Consider the following 22,461-nt stretch of genomic DNA (forward strand, 5'->3'; position numbering starts at 1 on the left):
AATAGCATGACGCTGAGGCCGAGCTTAGAAGACAGTTGTGGAAAGTGACATGGGGAAAATGATGATGGTCCCTTCAGTATGATCGAGTTTGGTGCTGAAGAACTTGAAGTATGGGAGGCCAGCTTGTGGAGCATGTGAATATGCACCTCCATAAAAATTCCCCATATTATCCTTATACTTTAATCCTCATCCCAGGTCGTGGGCATTTTAGCATCCCTTGCTGAGCTGTACATCTCACTTTGTGTCTTTCAGTGGAAAATTCTGCTCTGAATGGTGGCATGGTATGCACCATCATAGATGAGTGATTGACTTCGATTCATTGTCATGACCAATAGTTTACCAGTCACCGAAGGTCATCAAGCAAGGAGGTGTTCCTGGTCTTTGAGGCAAGCTGAACCTTCACCAATGCATGCAGTTTTTCTCTCAAGGCCTGGTTGAAAAAGAACAAAAAGGCCTCTTGAGGTGCTCTTGGCATGCTGTTCTAGGAGGCCCAAGCTTCTTTTCCAAATGCAGAGTGAATAGCTTTTTATCCTGCTCTAAGGAAAAGAGAGAATCAGGCTTGTTTAATAATAGTCAATTTATCTGGGTCTCACGATGTAAATGGCCATGTCCTCACCTGGGTGCCTTCTGGAAATTTAGAGAGCTTTCAAGGTGGCATAGAGCATAGAGAATTCACTGGTATCCTGGTGAGAGGTGATACACAAGTCAAAAATGACTGCCCAACATTTTTCAAACCACCACCTTTCTTCAGAACCCAAGATAAGAGAACACACAGGATAAATCCCTTGCAAATTGCTCCAAAACCAAGCTTTGCTACGGAAATCCATCTTTGAGAATGAGGAACTCTTTCCCACCTGTGATACCAAGGGAGACATGTCAAGCTGTATCAAAATACCCTGTCTGGACTTGACTCCAGTCATGGAGGAACGTCTGTCTCAGTCTACTGGATGGATTCCACATGAGAAGGTATCTAAAGTCATCATTGTGTGGATGAACCAATTGTATGAGACAGCAAAATTAAGGGGGTAGTAGACAGCTAGTTCACTCAAGCTGTCATCCTCCTTTCCACAGGGATCCCTTCTTCAGAGAAGTCCTTGGGAATAACTGTTAGTCTCTGGACAAAGGACGTAACCCAGGGGCCTGACCTCATTTCCTCAAGAAGTCAAATAGTCTCCAGTAATCTGGTCTCATTTGGTTACTTGTGGTGAGCCTATGGGCCTCTTTCAAAAGGAGGCAGCAAAGGAGGATCCTAGTAGGGTCATGATGAAATCTTTGCCTTGTCTCTAGACAGGTGTTGTCTTAAATGTCTTGCGCAGTAGAGTTACAATGAGGACCTTCTTACATGACAGGTGTGCTATCTGACATGAGCCTGAGGAAGGCACTGACATTGCTCTACTTGTGGAGCAATCTAAGCCTGAGAGGTTATCCAGTGGTTCTCAACCCTGAAGAAGCACTCCTCCAAGAAATAGGCAAATTTGATTGAATGTCTTGACCCCATTCACAAAAGTCGGGCACTTTAACAACCCCTTTCCTACCACAAATTCTCTCTTTGTGTCTCTCAATAAAATATTCTGCCCACACTGGATGAATGGCACTCACCATGCTAGGGGTGAGCATGGCTGGGATTGGGAGTCATAACCATCATTCATAAGTTCCTGTGGGCAACTTAGTCATGGGAACTCTCAGTTCTGGAGGCAAACTGAACTCTGAAACAATATGAGTACCTTTTCTATTGTGACCCATATGAGACTTTACCAAATAGAGCCTTCAGATGCTCTAAGCTTGGTGTTTGATGATGTCAAATGTCTCCTCTACACTCAGAGAGAAGAGGATTTTGTTGAGCATGAAGGAAACTGGAGAGCCAGGCTCTTGAATACATGCTAAAGCATTCTTTTGCTCTACTTGTGCCAGGGGATGACTTTAGTTGCACATCTTAGGAATCAGGGAATATGGAATGGTGATGCAAACAAGTAGAGGGTACTGCAGTCATGCTGAGAGGAAACACAAACTAAGAAGTAGATATGATATCTACTTATGAATTCATTGACACTCTTGAAATCTCAAGCAGTAAAAACTCACTGATGAAAAGAAACAAGCTAGATTCAAACATTCCAAATATTTCTCAAGAAACCCAATTATTACACTGTAGACCACTTTATAACTTGAGATATGAGAGGACACACATCCAATATGTATCACCGTGAACCCTGGGTGTGCTGTGTTCTTTGGATCCTGATCCATGGGGATCACCAGACATTGCCCAAAAACAGAAGTCCCAACTGAAAGGTACTATCTCATCTAAATGTATTTAGAAGAAAGTTCTGTGGGAGGAGGCCTCCCAGTGGAAGTATCAGTTTCCTTTTTGACAAGCCCCTTTTGGTTCCTTTTCTCCCAGAAGCTGGCATTGAAATAAACTTCTATCCAAAAACAAAGGACTGTAACGAAGTGGCTGGCCATGGATACTCTGAAAATGAAATATTCTCCCCAACACTGTTCCTGTTTGAATTGTGGTGAGCATATGACTGTCCTTGCTACATATATGGGATTGGCAGATACTGTTTTGGGGTCAATGATGAGTACTTTATATTGCTTTGAGGAGCGGTGATGACTTAAATATCACATACAATGGATGACGCTGAGGCACAGCCTAGACAAAAGTTGTGGAAACCAACATAGAGAAAATGATGATGGTCCCTTCAGTACGATTGAGTTGGGTTCTGGAGAACTAGCAGTACGGGAGACCATCTTGTGAGGCATGTGAATATGCTCCTCCATAAAAATTCATCATGTTATCCTTATACTTTAATCCTCATCCCAGGTCTTGGGCATTTTAGCAACCCTTGCTTAGCACCACATTTTACTTTGTCTTTCAGGGGAAAATTCTGCTCAGAATGGCTGCATGCCATGCACCATCATAGAGGAGTGCCAGATTTCAATCGGTTTTCAAGACCAATATTTTGCCAGTCACTGAGAGTCATCAATTAATGAGGAGTTCTTGGTGTTGCAGGCAAGCTGGACCTTCACCAGTGCATGAAGTTTTCTCTCAAGGCCTGGGTGAAACTGGACAAAAAGTCACCTTAAGATGCTCTTGGCATGTTCTTCTAGGAAGCCTATGTTTCTTTATCAAATGGAGGGTAAAAAGATGTTTATGCTCCTCTAAGGAAAAGAGAGATTTAGGATTGTTTAATAATAGTCAGTGTATCTGTGGATCACAATGTGAATGGCCATGTCCTCAGCTAGATGCCATCTGAATATTAGAGAGCTCGGAATGGTGTCACAGACAAAAGAGAATCCATTGGTTTCCTGGTGAGAGGTGGCACACAAGTCAAAAATGACTGTCCAGCATTTTCATCCCACCACCATTCTTCAGAACTCAAGATGTGAGAACACACACACATGTTAAACCCCCAGCAAAATAGCCAAGCTTTGCTATGGAAATCCATCTTTGAGAATGAGGAACTATTTCTCACCTGAGATATGAAGGAGGGTCTTTCAAAGCTATATCAAAAGTACCCTGTCTGGACTTGACTACAGTCATGGAGGAACTTCTGTCTCAGCCTACTGGACGGATTCCACATGAGCAGGTATCTAATTTCATCAATATGTGGATGTACGGACTGTATAGGACAGCAAAATTATGGAGGTAGTATACAGCTTGTTGACTCAAGTTGTCCTCCTCCTTTTCACAGGGAACCCTTCTTCAGAGAAGTACTTGGGAATACTGTTAGTTTCTGGATGAAAGATGTCACCCGGGTGCCTGGTCTTGTTTCCTCAGGAAGTCAAATAATCTCCAGTAATCTGGTTGCATTTGGTTACTTGTGGTGAGCCTAGGGCTTCGTTCAAAAGGAAACAGCAAAGGAGGATGCCTAGCTGTGTCAATGATGAAATCTTTCCCTTGTCTCTAGAGAGGTGTTGTCTTAAAAGTCTTGCGCAATAGAGTTACACTGAGGACCTTCTTACATGACAGGTGTGCACACTAACATGAGCCTGAGGATGGCCCTGACATTGTTCTAGTTGTGGAGCACTCTAAGCCAGAGAGGCTATCCAGCAGTGCTCAACCCTGAGGAAGCTCTCCTCCATGAAATCAGCAAATTCGATTGTAATGTCTTGACCCCATTCACAAAAGCCGGGCACTTTAACAACCACTTCCTTATCACAAATTCTCTCTTTGTGTCTCTCAATGAAATATTCTGCCCACACTGGATGGATTGCATGCACCATGCTAGGGGACAGAATGACTGGTATTGGGAGTCATTACCATCATCTGTAAGATCCTGTGACCCACTGTGGCACGGGAACTCTCAGTTCTCGACCCAAACTGATCTCTGAGCCAATATGAGTACCTATTCTCTTGAGACCTGTAACAGACTGGAGCAAAGAAAGCCCGCAGATGTTCTAAGCCTGGTGTTTGATGATGTCCAGGGTCTCCTCTAAACTCAGTGAGAAGCGGATTTTGTCGCGCATGAGAGAAACTGGTGAGGTAGGCTCATGAATACATGCTAAAGCATTCTTTCACTGAACTTTTCCCAGACGATTGCCTTAGTTGCAGATCTTGTGAGGAATTATTGAATGTAGAATGGTGATGCAAACACTAGAGGGTACTGCAGTCATGTTGACAGGGGACACAAACTAAGACGTAGATATGATATCCACTTGTGAATTCAACACTCTTGAAAGATCAAGCGGTAAAAACTCATTGATTACAAGCAGCACGCTAGATGCAAACAGTCCAAATATTGCTCAAGACACCCAACTATTACACTGTAGACCATTTTATAAATTGAGATATGAGAGGACATGCATCCAATATTTATCTCCCTGAACCCTGGGTATGCTGTGTTCTTTGGCTCCGGATCCATGGGGATCGCCAGAGGTTGCCTGAAAACAGAGGCCCCAATTGAAATGTATTATCTGGTCTGGATGTATTTGGAAGAAAGGACTGTGGGAGGAGGCCTCAAAGTGGAAGTATCAGTTTTTCTTTTTTACATGCCCTTTTTGGCTCCTTTCCCCCCAGAAGCTGGCCTGGAAATAAGCTGCTATCCCCAAAACAAAGGGCTATAACATCATTTGAAAATGAAATATTCTCCCAAAAGCTGTTCCTTGTTGACTTGTGGTGAGCATGACTGTCCTTGCTACATATATGGAATTGGCGAATACTTTTGTTGGGTCAATGATGAGTACTTTATATTGCTTTGAGGAGCAGTGATGACTTAAATATCAGGTACAATGGCATGACGCTGAGTCCCAGTCTAGAAGACAGTTGTGGAAATCAACACGGGGAAAATGATGATGGGCCCTTCGGTACGATTGAGTTTGGTGCTGGAGAGCTTGAAGGACGGGAGGCCATCTTGTGGAGCATATGGATATGCTCCTCCATAAAAATTCAACATGTTATCCTTATACTTTACTCCTCATCCCAGGTCCTGGGCATTTTAGAATTCCTTGGTGAGCACCACATCTCATTTTGTGTCTATCAGTGGAAAATTCTGCTCAGAATGGCTGCATGGTATGCACTATTGTAAAGGAGTGCATGACTTCCGTTGGTTGTCATGACCAGTGATTTACCAATCATCAAGGGTCATCAATCTTTGAGGAGTTCTTGGTCTTGGAGGCAAGATGGACCTTCACCAAAGTGTGCAGTTTTTCTCTCAATGCCTGGGTGAACCTGGACAGAAAGACGCTTTGAGATGCTTCTTGGTATGCTGTTCTAGGAGGCCAATGCTTCTTTTCCAAAGAGGGTCGAATAGACTTTTGTCCATCTCTAAGGAAAACAGAGAATATGGCTTGTTTAATATTAGTCAATGTATCTGGTGGTCACGATGTGAATGGCCATGTCCTTAGGTGGGCGCCTACTGAGAACTTAGAGAGCTTGGAATAGTGGCACAGAGCAAAGGGAATCCACTGGTCTCCTAGTGAGAGGGGACACAAAACTCAAAAATGACTCCAACATTTTTCAAACCACCACCTTTCTTCAGAACTCAAGATGTGAGAACACACACATGTAAAACCCCTGGCAATATGCCCCATAATCAAGCTTTGCTACGGAAATCCATCTTTCAGAATGAGAAACTCTTTCCCACCTGAGATACAACGGGAGGCATGTCCAAGCTCTATTAAAAGTACCCTATCTGGACTTGACTCCAGCCATGAAAGTACTTCTTTCTCAGCCTACTGGACGGATTACACATGAGCAGGTATCTAATTTCATCATTATGTGGATGAATCAATTGTATGACTCAGCAAAATTAGGGAGGTAGTAGATAGCTTGTTTACTCAAGCTGTCTTCCTCCATTTCAGAGGAATCCCTTCTTCAGAGATGTCCTTCGGAATAACAGTTAGTCTCTGGATGAAGGACGTCACCCAGGTGCCTGGACTCCTTTCCTCAGAAAGTCAAAGAGTCTCCGGTAATCTGGTCGCATTTGGTTAATAGTGGTGATGCTATGGGTCTTTTTCAAAAGGAGGCAGCAGAGGAGGACACCTAGCTAGATCAATGATGAAATATTTGCTTTGTCTCTAGAGAGGTGTTGTCTTAAATGTCTTGTGCAAAGAGCTATGCTGAGGCCCTTTTTATATGACAGGTGTGCAAACTGATGTGAGCCTGAGGTTGGCCCATACATTGCTGTACTTGTGGAGCACTCTAAGCTGAAGAGGTTATCCAGTGGTGGTCAACACTGAGGAAGCACTCCTCCATGAAATAGGCAAGTTCAATTGTAATATCTTGACCCCTTTCACAAAAGCCGGGCATTTTAACAATCCCTTCCTTTCCACAAATTCTCTCTTTGTGTCTCTCAGTGAAATATTCTGCTCATGCTGGATAGCACACACCATGCCAGGGGACAGCAGGGCTGGGATTGGGAGTCATGGCCATCAATCATAAGTTCCTGTGGCCAACTGAGGCATGGGAACTGTCAGTTCTGGAGCCAAACTGAATTCTGAACCAATATGACTACCTTTTCTTTTGAGACCCATATGAGACTGGAGCAAAGAGAGCCTGCAGATACTCTAAGCCTGATGTTTGATGATGTCCAGGGTCTCCTCTAAACTGGGAGATAATATTTTTTTGAGCATGAGAGAAACTGTAGAGGCAGGCTCGTGAATTCATGCTAAAGAATTCTTTCGATCAACTTGTGCCAAAAAATGGTCTTAGTTGCAAATCTTCTAAGGAATCAGGGAATGTGGAATGGTACGAAAGCAATTAGAGGGTGCTGCAGTCATGTTGAGAGGGGACACAAACTAAGAAGAAGATATTATATCCACTTGTGAACTCATCAACACTCTTCAAAGCTCAAGCGGTGAAAACTCACTGATTACAAGCAGCAGGCTAGATTCAAACATTCCAAATATTGCTCAAAAAATCCAGTTATTACACTGTAGATGGTTTTATAAGTTGAGATATGATAGAACATGCATCCAGATGTATCACCCTGAACCCTGTGTATACTGTATTCTTTGGCTCCTGATCCATGGGGATCACCAGACGTTGCCTGAAAACAGAGGTCCCAACTGAAATGCATTGTTTCGTCTGGATGTATTTGGAAGAATGGTCTGTGGGGGGAGGCCTCCAAGTGGAAGTATCAGTTTCCTTTCTGGCATGCCCTTTTGGCTCCTTTTCTCCCAGAAGATGACCTTAAAATAAGCTTCTATCCCAAAACCAAAGTGCTGTAAGGAGGTTGCTGGACATGGATCCTCTGAAAATGAAATATTCTCCCAAACGTTGTTCCTGTTTGATTTGTGTTGAGCATATGACTGTCCTTGATAAATATATGGGATTGGCAGATACTTTTGTTGGGTCAATGATGAATACTTTATGTTGCCTTGAGGAGTGGTGATGACTTGAATATTACATACAATGGCATGACGCTGAGGCCCAGCCTAGAAGACAGCTGTGGAAACCAACATGGGGAAAATGATGATGGTCCCTCCAGTATGATCAAGTTTGTTGCTGGAGAACTTGATGTACAGGAGGCCATCATGGGGAGCATGTGGATTTGCTCCTCCATAAAAGTTCCCCATGTTATTTTTATACTTTAATCCTTATCCCAGGTCCTGGGATGCAAGCTAGACCTTTACCAATACTTGCAGTTTTTCTCTCAAAGCCTGGGGGAAACTGGAAAAAAAGGAGCCTTGGGATGCTCTTGGCTTGCTGTTCTAGGAAGCCCATGCTTCTTTTCCAAATGGAGGGTGAATAGACTTTTGTCCTGCTCTAAGGAAAAGAGAGAATCAGGCTTGTTTAATAATCGTCATGTTGGAGGGGACACAAACTAAGAAGTAGAGAGGTGTTGTCTTAAAAATCATGTGCAATAGAATTACGCTGAGGACCTTCTTACGTGACAGTTGTGCAAACTGGCATAAGCCTGATGATGGCCCTGGCATCGCTCTAGTCATGGAACTCTCTAAGTCGGAGACATCATCCAGGGGTGCTCAACCCTGAGGAAGCACTTCTCCACAAAATTGGCAAATTTGAGTGTTTTATCTCGACCCTTTTCATAAAAGCAGGCACTTCGACAACCCCTTCCTTAGCTCAAATTCTCTTTTTGTGTCTCTCAATGAAATATTCTGCCCATGCTGGCTCCATGGCATGCACTGTCCTATGGAAGAACAAGGCTTGGATTGGGAATCATGACCATCATTCATAAGTTCCTGTGGGCCTCCTGATGCATGAAACTCTCAGTTTTGGAACCAAACTGAACTATGAACCAATATGAGTACCTTTTCTCTTGAGTCTCATATGAGACTGGAGTAAAGAGAGGCTTCAGATGCTCTCAGTCTGGTGTTACGATCCTGTTGGGTGCTGGAGAACTTGAAGTTTGGGAGGTCACCTTGGGGAGCATCACCATGTGTATAAGCTCCTCCATAAATTTCCCCATGTTATGCTTATACTTTAATCCTCATCCCAGGTACCGGGCATTTTACCATCCCTTGCTGAGCACCCCATCTCACTTTGTGTCTTTCAGTGGAAGAAAAGAGTTTTGTCCTGCTCTAGTGAAATGAGAGAACCAGGTTCGTTCAATAATAGTAAATGTATCTGTGGCTCATGATGTGAATGGCCATCTCCTCTGTTGGGCATCTTCTGAGGACTTAGGGAGCTTGTAATATGAGCACAGAGCAAAGAGAATCTACTGGCATCATGGTGAGAGATGACTGTCCAACTTTTTTGAAACCACCATCTTTCTTGCGAACTTAAGAGTGAAAACACACTCAATGTCAACCTACTGGCAAAATTCCCCACAACCATGCTTTGCCATGAAAACCCTTCTTTGAGACTGAGGAACAGTTTCCCACCTGAGATACCAAGGGAGGCATGTGCAAGCTATATCAAAAGTACCCTCTCTGGACTTAGCTCCTGTTCTGGAATACCTTATGTCTCAACCTACTGGATGGATTCCACATGAGCAGGTATCTCATTTCATCATTATGTGGAGGAGCCACTTGAGTGACACAGCATACTTAGGAAGGTATTAGACAGTTTGTTCACACAAGCTGTCCTCCTCCTTTTCACAGGGATCCCTTCAGAGAATGCCTTGGGAATAACTGTCAGTCTCTGGGACTAAGGACATTACCAGATGCCTGGCCTTGTGTCCTCAGAAATTCAAATAATCTCCAGTAATCTGGTCATGTTTGGTTACTTGGAGTGAGTCTATGGGCCTCTTTCAAAAGGAGGTGGCAAAGGAGGATGCCTAACTGGGTCAATGCTGAAATATTTGCCTTGTCTCTAGAGAGGTGTTGTCTTAAAAGTCATGCACAATAGAGCTTCGCTGAGGACCTTCTTACGTGACAGTTGTGCAAATTGATGTGACCCTTATGGTGGCCCTGGCATAGCTCTACTCATGGAGCTCTCTAAGCTGGAGACACAATTCAGGGGTGCTCAACCCTGAGGAAGCAGTCCTTCACTAAATTAGCAAATTCGATGGTTATGTCTTGACCCCTTTCACAAAAGTGGACACTTTAACAACCCGTTTCTTAGCACAAATTCTCTCTTTGTGTCTCTCAGTGAAATATTCTGCCCACGCTGGCTCCATGGCATGCACCATTCTAGGGGAGAGCATTGCTGGGATTGGGAGTCATGATCATCATTCATAAGTTCCTATGGGGCCCCTGAGGCATGAGTACTCTCATTTCTGGAGCCATACTGAACTCTGAACCAATATGAGTACCTTTTCTCTTGAGACCCGTATGAGACTGGAGCAAAGAGAGTCATGATATTATCTTAGCCTTGTGTGATGAGGTCCAAAGTTCTCCTCTATCCTCAGAGAGAAGAGGATTTTGTCAAGCGTGAGAGAAACTGGACAGCCAAGCTCATGAATACATACTAAAGCATTCATCTGCTTTACTTGTGCCAGACGATGGCCTAAGTTGCACATCTTCTGAGGTTTCAGGGAGTATGTAATGGTGACACAAACAAGTAGAGGGTGACACAGTCATGTTGAGTGGGGACACAAACTAAGAGGTAGATATGAAATCCACTTGTGAAATCATCGATACACTTGAATGCTCAAGAGGTGAAAACTCACAGATTACAAGCAGCAGGCTAGATTCAAACATTCCAATATTGCTCAAGAAACCCAATTATTACACAGTATACTGCTTTGAAAATTGTAATATGAGAGAACAAGCATCAAAAATATATAACCTGAACCCTGTGAACGCTGTGTTCTTTGACTACTGATCCATGGTGATCGCCAGACATCGCCCAAAAACAGATGTCCCAACTGAAATATGTTATTGTCTCATCTGAATGTGTTTGGAAGAAACGTCTGTGGGAGCCAGCATCCCAGTGGAAGTATCAGTTTGCTTTTTGAGATGCCCTTTTTGGTTGCTTTTCTCCCAGAAACTGGCCTTGAAATAAGCCACTATCCCAGCAACAAAGGACTGCAACCAGGTGGCTGGCCATGAATCCTCTGAAAATGAAATATGCTCCAAAACGCTGTTCCTGGTTGACTAGTGGTGACCATATGACTGTCCTTGTGACATATATGGGATTGGCGGATACTATAGTTAGGTCAATGATGAGGACTTAAATTGCCTTGAGGTGCAGTGATGACTTAAATATCTCATACAATGGCCTAACGCTGAGGCCCAGCACAGGAGAAAGTTGTGGAAACCAGCATGGGGAAGATGATGATGGTCGGCAGTACGATCGTGTTTGTTGCTGAAGAACTTGAAGTACAAAAACAAAAAGTCATCTTGGGGAGATCCACCATGTGGATATGCTCCTCCATAAAATTTCCCCATGTTATGCCTATACTTTAATCCTCATCCCAGGCCCCAGGAATTTTAGAATCCCTTGTTGAGCACACCATCTCACTTTGTGTTTTTCAGTGGAAACTACTGATCAGTGTGGCTGCAGGACATGCACCGTCATAGAGCAGTGCATGGCTGCTATCGGTTGCCATGGCCAGTGATTTTCCAGTAACCGAAGGTCATCAATCAATGAGGAGTTCTTACTTATGGAGGCAAGCTGGACCTTCAACAATGTGTGTAGATTTTCTCTCAAGGCCTGTGTGAAGCTGGACAAAAAGGAGCCTCAAGATGCTCTCGGCGTGCACTTCGAGGAGGCCCATGTATCTTTTCCAAATGGAGGGAGAATAGAGGCTTTTTTTTTGCTCAACAGAAATAAGAATCAGGCTCATTTAATAATAGTAAATGTATCTGTGGCTCACAACATGAATGGCCATCTCCTCTGCTGGGCATCTTCTGAGTATTTAGGGAGCTTGGAATAGGGGCACAGAGCAAAGAGAATCCACCGGCCTCCTGGTGAAAGAGGGCAAACAAGCCATGAATGACTCTCCAACTTCTTTGAAACCACCATCTTTGTTGAGAACTCAAGGTCTGAGAACACACTCATGTTGACCTGCTAACAAACTTCTCAATAACCAAGCTTTGCCATGAAAACCCATCTTTGAAACAGGAAACTTTCCCACCTGTGATACCAAGGGAGGCATGTCCAAGCTATATCAAAAGTACCCTGTCTCTACTTGGCTCCATTCCTGGAGGACTTTCTGTCTCAACCTACTGGACAGATTATACATGAGCAGGTATCTCATTTCTTCATTATGTGGAGGAACCGCTTGAGTGAGACAGCATATTTAGGGAGGTACTAGATAGCTTGTTCCACAAGCTGTCCTCCTAGATTTCGCAGGGATCCCTTCTTCAGAGAAGGCCTTGGGAATAACTGTCAGTCTCTGGGATGAAGGACGTCACCCAGGTGCCTGGCCTCATGTCCTCAGAGTCAAATAGTCTCCAGTAATCTGGCCACATTTGGTTCTTGTGATGAGCCTATGGTCCTCTTTCAAAAGGAGGCAGAAAAGGAGAATGCCTAGCTTGGTCAATGATGAGATCTTGGCCTGGTCATTAGAGAGGTGTTGTCTTAAAAGTCATGCACAATAGAGCTACACTGAGGACCTTCTTATGTGACAGATGTGCAAACTGACATGAGCCTGATGATGACCCTAACATCACTCTAGTCATGGCATTCTCTAAGCCAGAGAGGTCATACAGGGGTGCTCAACCCTGAGGAAGAACTCCTCCATGAAATTGGCAAATTTGATTGTAATATCTTGAAGCACTCCTCCATGAAATTGACAAATTCAATTGTAATATCTTGATGCATATAACTTTAACAACCACTTTCTTAGCTCAAATTCTCTCTTTGTGGCTCTCGATGAAATATTCTGCACACACTGGCTCCATGGCAGGCACTGGCTCCATGGCAGACACCATCTTGGGGAGAACATGGCTGGAATTAGGAGTCATGACCATCATTCATAAGTTCCTGTGGGCCCCCTGAGGTGTGGGAACTCTCACTTCTGGAGGCAAACTGAACTCTGAACCAATATGACTACCTTTTCTCTTGATACCCATATGAGCCTGAAGTAAAGATAGCCTTCAGATGCCCTCAGCCTGGTGTTTGATGAGGTTCAAGAGTCTCCTCTAACCTCAGGGAGAAGAGGATTTTGTAGAGCAAGAGAGAATCTGGACAACCAGATTCATGAATACACACTAAAGCATTCTTTTGCTCAACTTGTGACAGACAATAACCTTAGTGGCGCACCTTCTGAGGTCTCAGGGAGTGTGGAATGGTGATGCAAACAAGTAGAGGGAGCCTCAGTCATGTTGAGTGGTGACACAAACTAAGAAGTAGATATGAAATCCACTTGTGAAATCATCCACACTCTTGAAAGCTCAAGAGGTGATAACTCACTGATTACAAGCAGCAGGCCACATTCAAACATCCCAAATATTGCTCAAGAAACCCAATTATGGAGAGTTCCAGTAAGATGGCAATGGCATAAGTGGACTTGTGAGATTCTCCGAATGTGAGTTCTCAAAAAGTCTCTTACTCTTCTTCCCCCACCCCCCTGCCCACCACCAGCCACACTGGTCCATGGCCTGGGGACCTTTGGTCCCATGCAGGGCCAGATATTGTGCCCCTGGCTGCTGCTGCTCCACTATATGTGACTCCCACCCATACGGGAGTCTTGGGTCTCAGCTCCCTCCCTGGCTACATTGTCTCACATGAGAGGAGGCTCTGGGCAAAGAGATACCGGTCCCATTTCTGGCTGAAGTACCCTGTGAGGGGCCCAGGGCCACTCTCACTGCTCGCCGCCTGCCCTTTGGAACTTTGGAGCTCTGGAGCTCTGGGTCCACCCTGGCTGAGGCACTCAGTGCGTGACGCTATGCTTGCAAAAGGGAAAAGCATATCTTAAGGAGGTGCTGATCGGAGGCTCTCAGCTCCAGAGGAGGAAACTCCCGACCCCCTCCTCCATCACAGCCCACTGGTGGCACCCCAGATCCAGTGCCCAGCTGTGCAGCTGATCCCCAGTGCCTCCCATGCTACTACAGTCCTCCATAGTGGATCATCCAGGGACCCAGATGAGCAGAGAGAAAAGACCCATGAAAGTGAAGTTGCCACCTTGGCCATTCTCCAGGCAGAGATTTGCATTGCCCCACCCACCTTTCAGCAGCCTCCACCTCGGTTCCTAAGGTTACATCTCTAAACAAGAGACAAAGCCCCTCCCCTACGCTGAATCAGAAAAAAGGCAACTAAGCATCACAGATCTACCAGACTGCAGGCTAAAAAAACAAATTCAAACTGCAAGTAAATCTAACTGCCTGCAATGAAAACAAAGGGGAGAAGCTGGAGATCAGAGCTGAAGAGACTTTAGACAATTAAGAAAGATTCCAGAGCTAGTCTGATCTCTTATTTTCACTTTTGATTTACTCATTTTGACTGTTTGTTTTGCTCACTTTTGTTTGCTTTCTGACTTACACTATTTGTTTCATGATTTTATTGCTCTTCTCTGTGTAGCTACCAGCATTCTTTAGGGAATTTTTCTTGCATGGTTTTTTCACTTCTCTCCGGCCTTGTGTCTCATTTCACCTGTTACTTGGTATGTATGTCTATTTTCCCTCTCACTCTTCTCTCTTTCTAACTTCCTATTGACCCCCTTCCTCCATTATTTTCCTCTTTTGTACCTCTTTTTGATCCAGGGACCAAACCCACACACCACTCCACAGACAGATTGTAAGGCAGTGAGAAATAGGTTCCACTGTGCACATACACCTGTTGGTGGATGCTAGAATCAGTATATAGGTTCTGAATCACAGTTTCCCCTCCATTAAACCTCAAAACTGCAAAAAGTACAGCCCACAGCCCACACACCAAACTCAAAAGTGAACAAAGCCACAGGACCCTCATAAGGAAGAACAGGAGATTGCACACGTGAAGCAAAAGCAACCCCACCTTCCCTGAAAAACAGAATTAAAGAAGGGGAGGGAAAGGAGAGGAGAGAGAATAATCTACACAAATGAAGAAAAACTAAAAGAAGAACATGGGTCTCTCCCAGACTCCTGTGAGGGCAGGCACTGAGAAAACTGACTTCGGAATGCAAACAATGAAGAGCCCCAGAATGACTGGTCTCAAACTACAAACCTACTATCAAGACGTTAATGCAGAGATTAAAAAGAAATGAGGAGAGACAAGAAGAAACTAGGAAGGAGCTGATATCTGAGATAATATTAATAAAGAATGCTGTGAATGAAATAAATAACAAACTGATAAGCATGGAAAGCAGAATTACCCAAGCAGAAGAAAGAATCTCAGAGCTTGAGAACCAAAATATAGAACTAACCTAAACTCTTAAAAACACAGAAAACAAGCTCAAAAAGACAGAACAAAACCTTCAAGAGATCAGCGATTACTTCAGCTGGAAAAGCAAGACCACAAAAACCCTAATTTCAGCAGAGGAATCCAGATCATGAAAATAAAAGCCCAAATCCAGGACATAGAAGACAACAAGATATACAAAAAATCAATGAAACAAAAATCTGGTTCTTCGAAAGGATAAACAAGATCGATGGTTCCCTAGCTAGACTGACTAAGAAAAAAGAGAGAAAAGGCCCAAATAAGCACAATCAGAAACAAAAAGATGAAGTCACATCTGACCCTGAAAAAATATAAAAGATCATTAGAGACTACTACGTACACTTGTATGAAAACAAACTTGAAAACCTTAAAGAAATGGAGGACTTTCTGACATCACACAACCTGCCTAGGTTGAAACAAGAAGAAATTGAGACCCTAAATAGACCAATAACAACCAAGGAAATTGACTACATAATAAGAAAACTACCTGCAAAAAAAAGCCCTGGACCAGGTGACTTTCCAGCAGAATTCTACAACACATTTAAGTAGGAGCTGATACCAATCCTACTGAAGGTATTCCAGGAGTTTGAAAAAGATAGAACTCTCCCCAAATCATTTTATGAAGCTAACATCACATTGATACCCAGGCCAGGTAAAGACCCAACAAAGAGAGAGAACTACAGGCCAATATCTTTGATGAACATAGATGCTAAAATTCTCAACAAGATCCTAGCAAAACGGATTAAGCAACGCATCTCAAAAATCATCCATCATGACCAAGTAGGTTTCAATCCTGGGATGCAAGACTGGTTCAACATTCGTAAAACCATAAATGTAATTAAATACATCAACAGATGCCAAAACAAAAACCACATGATTATATCATTATATGCAGAAAAGTTTTGATAAAATTCAGCACCCCTTCATGATAAAAACCCTCGAACATCTAAGAATATGGGAAACATACCTCAAAATATTAAAAGCCATCTACAAGAAACCCACAGCTAGCATACTCCTAAATGGACAAAAATTGGAACCATTTCCCCTGAAACGTGGAATGAGACAAGGAAGCCCACTCGCACCCCTCCTGTTAAATAAAGTATTGGAAGTTGTGGCTAGAGCAATCAGAGAAGAGAAGGAATCAGGAGTATCCAAATAAGAAAAGAGGAAGTCAAGTTATCAGTCTTTGCAGATGACATGATACCTTGAAAACCAAAGAGAATCTATCAAAAACATCCTTACACTGATAAAGGACTTTGGCAAAGTCTCAGGATACAAAATAAATGTGCAAAAGACAACCGCATTTCTTTACACTGATAATTAATGAACAGAAACCCAAATAAAAACCACAATTCCCTTCACAATACCCACAAAAAAAATGCAATACCTTGGCATCTTCCTAACCATAGACGTGAAAGACCTTTACAATGAAAACTACAAAACACTGCTCAAAGAAATCAAAGATGACACAAGCAAGTGGAAAAATATTCCATGTTCATGGATTGGAAGAATCAACATTGTGAAGATGTCCATCTTACCTACGGCAATCTACAGATTCAATGCAATACTGATGCAATTACCAACAACATTCTTCTCAGACCTAGAAAAAACAACCAGGAATTCATATGGAAACACAAATAACCAAGAATAGCCAGAACAATCCTCAGCAAAAAAACAAAGCAGGTGGTATCACATTACCAGACTTCAAACTTTACTATAAAGCTACAATCATCAAAACAGTTTGGTATTGGTATAGGAACAAGCATATAGACCAATGGAATGGAATTGAGATTCCAGAGGTAAAACCTCCATTTCTCAACAAACTCATCTTTGACAAAGCCTCCACCACATACCACTGGGGAGAGGAGAACCTATTCAGTAAATGGTGCTGGAAAAACTGACTGACCACATACAGAAGATTGAAACAGGACCCCTATCTATCCCCATACACAAAAATTAACTCCAAATGGATCAGAAATCTAAATGTAAAACCTCAAACCATAAGAACCTTAGAAAATTAAGGACATACGCTCATGGAAATTGGAACTGGCATCCAATTCCTGAACAAAACCCGAAACCCACAGGTCATAAGAGATAAGATAGACAAGTGGGACCTCATTAAACTAACAAACTTCTGCAAAGCCAAAGAAACCATCAAGAGAGCAGGGAGACAGTCTACAGACTGGGAAAAAGTATATGCCAACTCCAGGTCTGACAAAGACTTAACATCTTGGATCTACAAGGAACCCAAATGTGCTGAAAAGAAAAAAAACCCATTATAAAATGAGCCAAAGATATGAACAGACACTTCACAAAGGAAGACATCTGAACAGCCAACAGACACATGAAATGTTCAACCTCACTAATCATCAGGGAGATGCAAATCAAAACCACACTGAGATACCACCCAACTCCAGTCAGAATGGCAATTATCAATAACTCAAAAAATACAGTTGCTGGAGAGGGTGTGGTGAAAAGGAAACACTTCTACACTGTTGGTGGGAGTGTAAACTAGTGCAACCTCTGTGGAAAGCCGTGTGGACATTCCTAAAAGCTCTAAATATCAACCTCCCATATGATCCCACAATCCTCCTACTGGGAATATACCCTGAAGAACTCAAATCACTCTATAAAAACAATACCTGTACACATATGTTTATCGCAGCATTGTTCACAATAGCAAGAACCTGGAAGCAACCATGCTGTCCATCAAAAGAGGACTGGATTAAGGAAATGTACATATACACAACTGAATACTACGCAGCCATAAAAAAGAACAAAATCATGAATTTCGCAGCAACCTGGATGGAACTAGAGTCTATAATACTGAGTGATCTCTCACAGAAACAAAGATCTGAGTATCACATGTTCTCACTCATATAGTGGACATTGAACATCCAATGTAATACTATAAGAAAATGACTGACAGTGCTGGGAAACTATGGTGGGGAGGGAGATGGGATTAACGGTAGTAAATATCTGTCTGGGAATGGGGAGACCCCTCTTATCAACAAGGGTACCTGAAAGAAGCATATTTGTATACCTAACCCTTAACCGTACCTCACAATATCATAATAAAAAATATTAATTATAAGAAAAAGAATCCCAATTATTACACTATAGAACACTTTGCAAATTGAGATATGAGAGGACACGCATCCAAAGTGTTTCACCCTGAACCCCTTGTATGCTGTGTTCTTTGGCTCCTGATCCATGAGGATCGCCAGACGTAGCCCAAAAACAGAGGTTCCAACTGAAATGTACTGTCTCCTTTGGATATATTTAGAAGAAAAGCCTGTGGGAAGTAGCCTCCCTGTGGAAGTATTAGTTTCCCTTTTGACAGGCCTGTTTTGGCTCCTTTTCTCCCAGAAGCTGGCTTGGAAATAAGCTGCCATCCCAGCAACAAAGGGCTGCAACCTGTGGCTGGCCACGAATCCCCTGAAAATGAAATATTCTCCAAAATGCTTTTCCTGGTTGACTTGTGGTAAGCATATGACTGTCCTTTCAATGGATATAGGATTTGTGGAAGCTTTTGTTGGGTCACTGATGAAGACTTTATATTGCCTTGAGGAGCGGTGATGACTTAAAGATCATGTACAATGGCATGACACTGAGGCCCAGACTAGGAGACAGTTGTGAAAACCAACATGGGGAAAATTATGATGTTCCCTGCAATATGATCGTGTTTGTTGCTAGAGAACTTGAAGTACAGGAGGCCATCTTGTGGAGCACCCCCATGTGGATATGCTTCTCCATAAAATTTCCCCGAGTTATGCTAATACTTTAATTCTCATCCCAGGTCCTGGGCATTTTAGCATCCCTTACTGAGCACCCCATCTCACTTTGTGTCTTTCAGTGGAAACTTCTCATCAACATGGCTGCATAACATGCACCATCATAGAGCAGTGTATGGCTGTGATCTGTTTTCATGACCAATGATTTTCGAGTGACCGAAGGTTATCAATCAATGAGCAGTTCTTACTCATGGAGGCAAGTTGGACCTTCACCAATGTGTGCAGATTTTCTCTCAAGGCCTGGGGGAAGCTGGACAAAAATGAGCCATGAGATACACTCAGTGTGCACTTCAACAAGGCCCATGTTTCTTTTCCAAATAGTGAAAGAATAGAGTTTTGTCCTGCTCTACAGAAAGAAGAGAATCAGGGTCATTTAATAAGATTAAACATATCTGTGGCTCACTATGTGAATGGCCATCTCCTCTGCTAGGTGTCTTCTGAGTATATAGGGAGTTTGGAATAGGGGCACAGAGCAAAGAGAGTCCACCAGCCTCCTGGCGAAAGGGCACACAAGTTAAAAATGACTGTCCAACTTTTTTGAAACCACCATTTTTCTTGAGAACTCAGGATGTGAGAACACACTCATGTCAACCTGCTGGCAAAATTCACCACAACCAAGCTTTGCCGTGAAAATCCATCTTTGAAACAGAGAAACACTTTCCTACCTGAGATACCAAAGGAGGAATGTCTGAGCTATATCAAAAGTACCATGTCTCGACTTGATTCCAGTCCTGGAGGACCTTTTGTCTCAGCCTACTGGACGAATTCCACATGAGCAGGTATCTCATTTCATAATTATGTGGAGGAAACGCTTGTGTGAGACAGCATATTAAGGGAGGTAATAGACAGCTTGTTCCACAAACTGTCTTCCTCGGTTTCACAGGGATCCTTTCTTCAGAGAAAGCCTTGAAAATAACTGTCAGTCTCTTGGACAAAGGAGGTCACCCAGGTGCCTGACCTCATGTCCTCAGAAAGTCTAATAGTCTCCAGTAGTCTGGTCGCATTTGGTTCTTGTGATGAGCCTATGGTCCTCTATCAATAGGAGGTGGCAAAGGAGGATGTCTAGCTTGGTCAATAATGAAATCTTGGCCTTGTCTCTAGAGAGGTGTTGTCTGAAAAGTCATGCACAATAGAGTTACACTGAGGACCTTCTTATGTGACAGGTGTGCAAAGTGACATGAGCCTGATGATGGCCCTGGTATTGCCCTACTTGTGGCACTCTCTATGCCAGAGAGGCCATCCAGGGGTGCTCAACCCTAAGGAAGTACTCCTCCCCAAAATTGGAAAATTTGATTATGACTTGACCCTTTAACAAAAGTAGGCAATTTTGCACCCACTTCCTTGGCTCAAATTCTCTGTTGGTGTCTCTCAATGAAATATTCTGCACATGCTGGCTCCATGGTTTTCACCATCCTAGGGGAGAGCATGGCTGGGATTCGGAGTCATGAACATCATTCATAAGTTCCTGTGGGTCCCCTGAGGCATAGGAACTCTCATTTCTGGAGCCAAACTGAACTCTGAACCAATATGAGTACCTTTTCTCTTGAGACCCATGTGAGACTGGAGCAAAGAGAGCCTTCACATGCTCTCAGCCTGGTGTTTGACAAGGTCCAAGAATCTCCTCTAACCTCAGGGAGAAGAGGATTTTGTAGAGCAAGAGAGAATCTGGACAGCTAGGCTAATGAATACATATTAAAGCATTATTTCACTCAAATTGTGACAGATGCTAACCTTAGTTGTGCATCATCTGAGGTCTCAGGGAGTGTGCAATGGTGATGCAAACAAGTAGAGGGTGCTGTAGTCATGTTGAGTGGTGACACAAACTAAGAAGTAGAAATGATATCCACTTGTGAAATCATCAACACTCTTGAAATCTCAAGAGGTGAAAACTCACTAATTACAAGTAGCAGGCTAGATTCAAACATTCCAAGTATTGCACAAGAAACACAATTATGACACTGTAGAGCACTTTGCAAATTGAGATATGAGAGGAGAGGCAGCCAAAATGTATGACGCTGAACCCTGTGTATGCTGTGTTCTTTGGCTCCTAATCCACGGGGATCGCCAGACGTTGCCTGAAACAGAGATCCCAACTGACATGTATTGTCTCATCTGGATGTGTTTGGAAAAAAGGTCTGTAGGAGGCGGCATCCTACTGGAAGTATCAGTTTCCTTTTTGACACATCCTTTTTGGCTCCTTTTCTCCCAGAAGCTGGCATGGAATTAAGCTGCTTTCCCAGGAACAAAGTGCTGCAACCAGGTGGCTGGCCATGAATCCTCTGAAAATAAAATATTCTCCCAAACACTGTTCCTGGTTGACTTGTGGTGAGCATATGACTGTCCTTGTGATGGATATGGGATTGGCGGATACTTTTGTTGGGTCAATGATGAGGACTTTATATTGCCTTAAGGAGTGGTGATGACTTAAATATCATGTACAATGGTATGACACTGAGGCCCAGCCTAGGAGACAGTTGTAGAAAACAACATGGGGAAGATGAGGATGGTCCAGGCAGTACAATCATGTTTGGAGCTGGAGAATGCGATGTACGGGAGGCCACCTTGGGGATCACCACCATGTGAATATGCTCCTCTATGAATTTCCCTAAGTTATGCTTATACTTTAATCCTTATCCCAGTTCCTGGGCATTTTAACATCACTTGGTGAGCACCCCATCTCACTCTGTATCTTTCAGTGAAAACTTCTGATCAGCATGGCTGCATGGCATGCACCATCATAAAGGAGTACATGGCTGCGATCGGTTGTGATGACCAATTATTTTCCAGTCACTGAGAGTCATCAATCAATGAGAAGTTCCTACTCATAGAGGCAAGCTGGACCATCACCAATGCATCAGCCTACTGGAGAGATTCGACATGAGCCGGTATCTCATTTCATCATTATGTGGAGGAACCACTTCTGAAGAGACAACATACTTAGGGAGGTACTAAACAGCTTGCTCACACAAGCAGTCCTCCTTTTCACAGGGATTGCTTCTTCAGAGAAGGCCCTGGGCATAACTGTCATTCTCTGAGATGGACATCACCCAGGTTCCTGGCCTCGTGTCCTCAGAAAGTCAAATAGTTTCCAATATCCTGGTCACATTTGGTTTCTTGTGGTGAGTCTATGGACCTCTTTCAAAAGGAGGTGGGAAAGGAGGATGCCTAACTTGGTCAAAGATAAAATCTTTGCCTTGTCTCTAGAGAGGTGCTGTCTTTAAAGTCATGAGCAATAGAGTTACGCTGAGGACCTTCTTATATAACAGTTGTGCAAACTAATGTGAGTCTTATGGTGGCTCTGCCATCACTCTAGTCATGGAGATCTCTAAGCCAGAGATTCCATCCAGGGGTACTCAATCTTGAGGAAGCGTTTCTCCACGATATCGGCAAATTCTATTGTTTTGTCTTGACCCAGACATTCAATCCCTAAGAACGTGTGCTGCCACCAGACCACCTCTACATGAAACACTTAAGAAAGTACTAAACACAGAAGAAAAGGAAAAAAGAACAACGTTCTTCAGA

At 43.2% G+C, this 22,461-nt stretch overlaps 1 long non-coding RNA gene across 1 annotated transcript; it reads left to right on the top strand.

The window, feature by feature from the left end:
* The first annotated feature begins 18,541 nt into the window (after positions 1-18,541).
* On the top strand, positions 18,542-21,744 carry LOC103264018. Its single transcript, XR_504541.1, has 4 exons — positions 18,542-18,629; positions 19,002-19,718; positions 21,149-21,264; positions 21,636-21,744. It is a non-coding gene; the product is annotated as an uncharacterized LOC103264018 (long non-coding RNA).
* The last annotated feature ends 717 nt before the right edge of the window (positions 21,745-22,461 follow it).

The sequence above is a fragment of the Carlito syrichta genome, unplaced genomic scaffold (genome assembly GCF_000164805.1).
Source record: "Carlito syrichta isolate Samal-C Ts95f unplaced genomic scaffold, Tarsius_syrichta-2.0.1 Scaffold305413, whole genome shotgun sequence".
Lineage (NCBI taxonomy): Eukaryota > Metazoa > Chordata > Mammalia > Primates > Tarsiidae > Carlito > Carlito syrichta.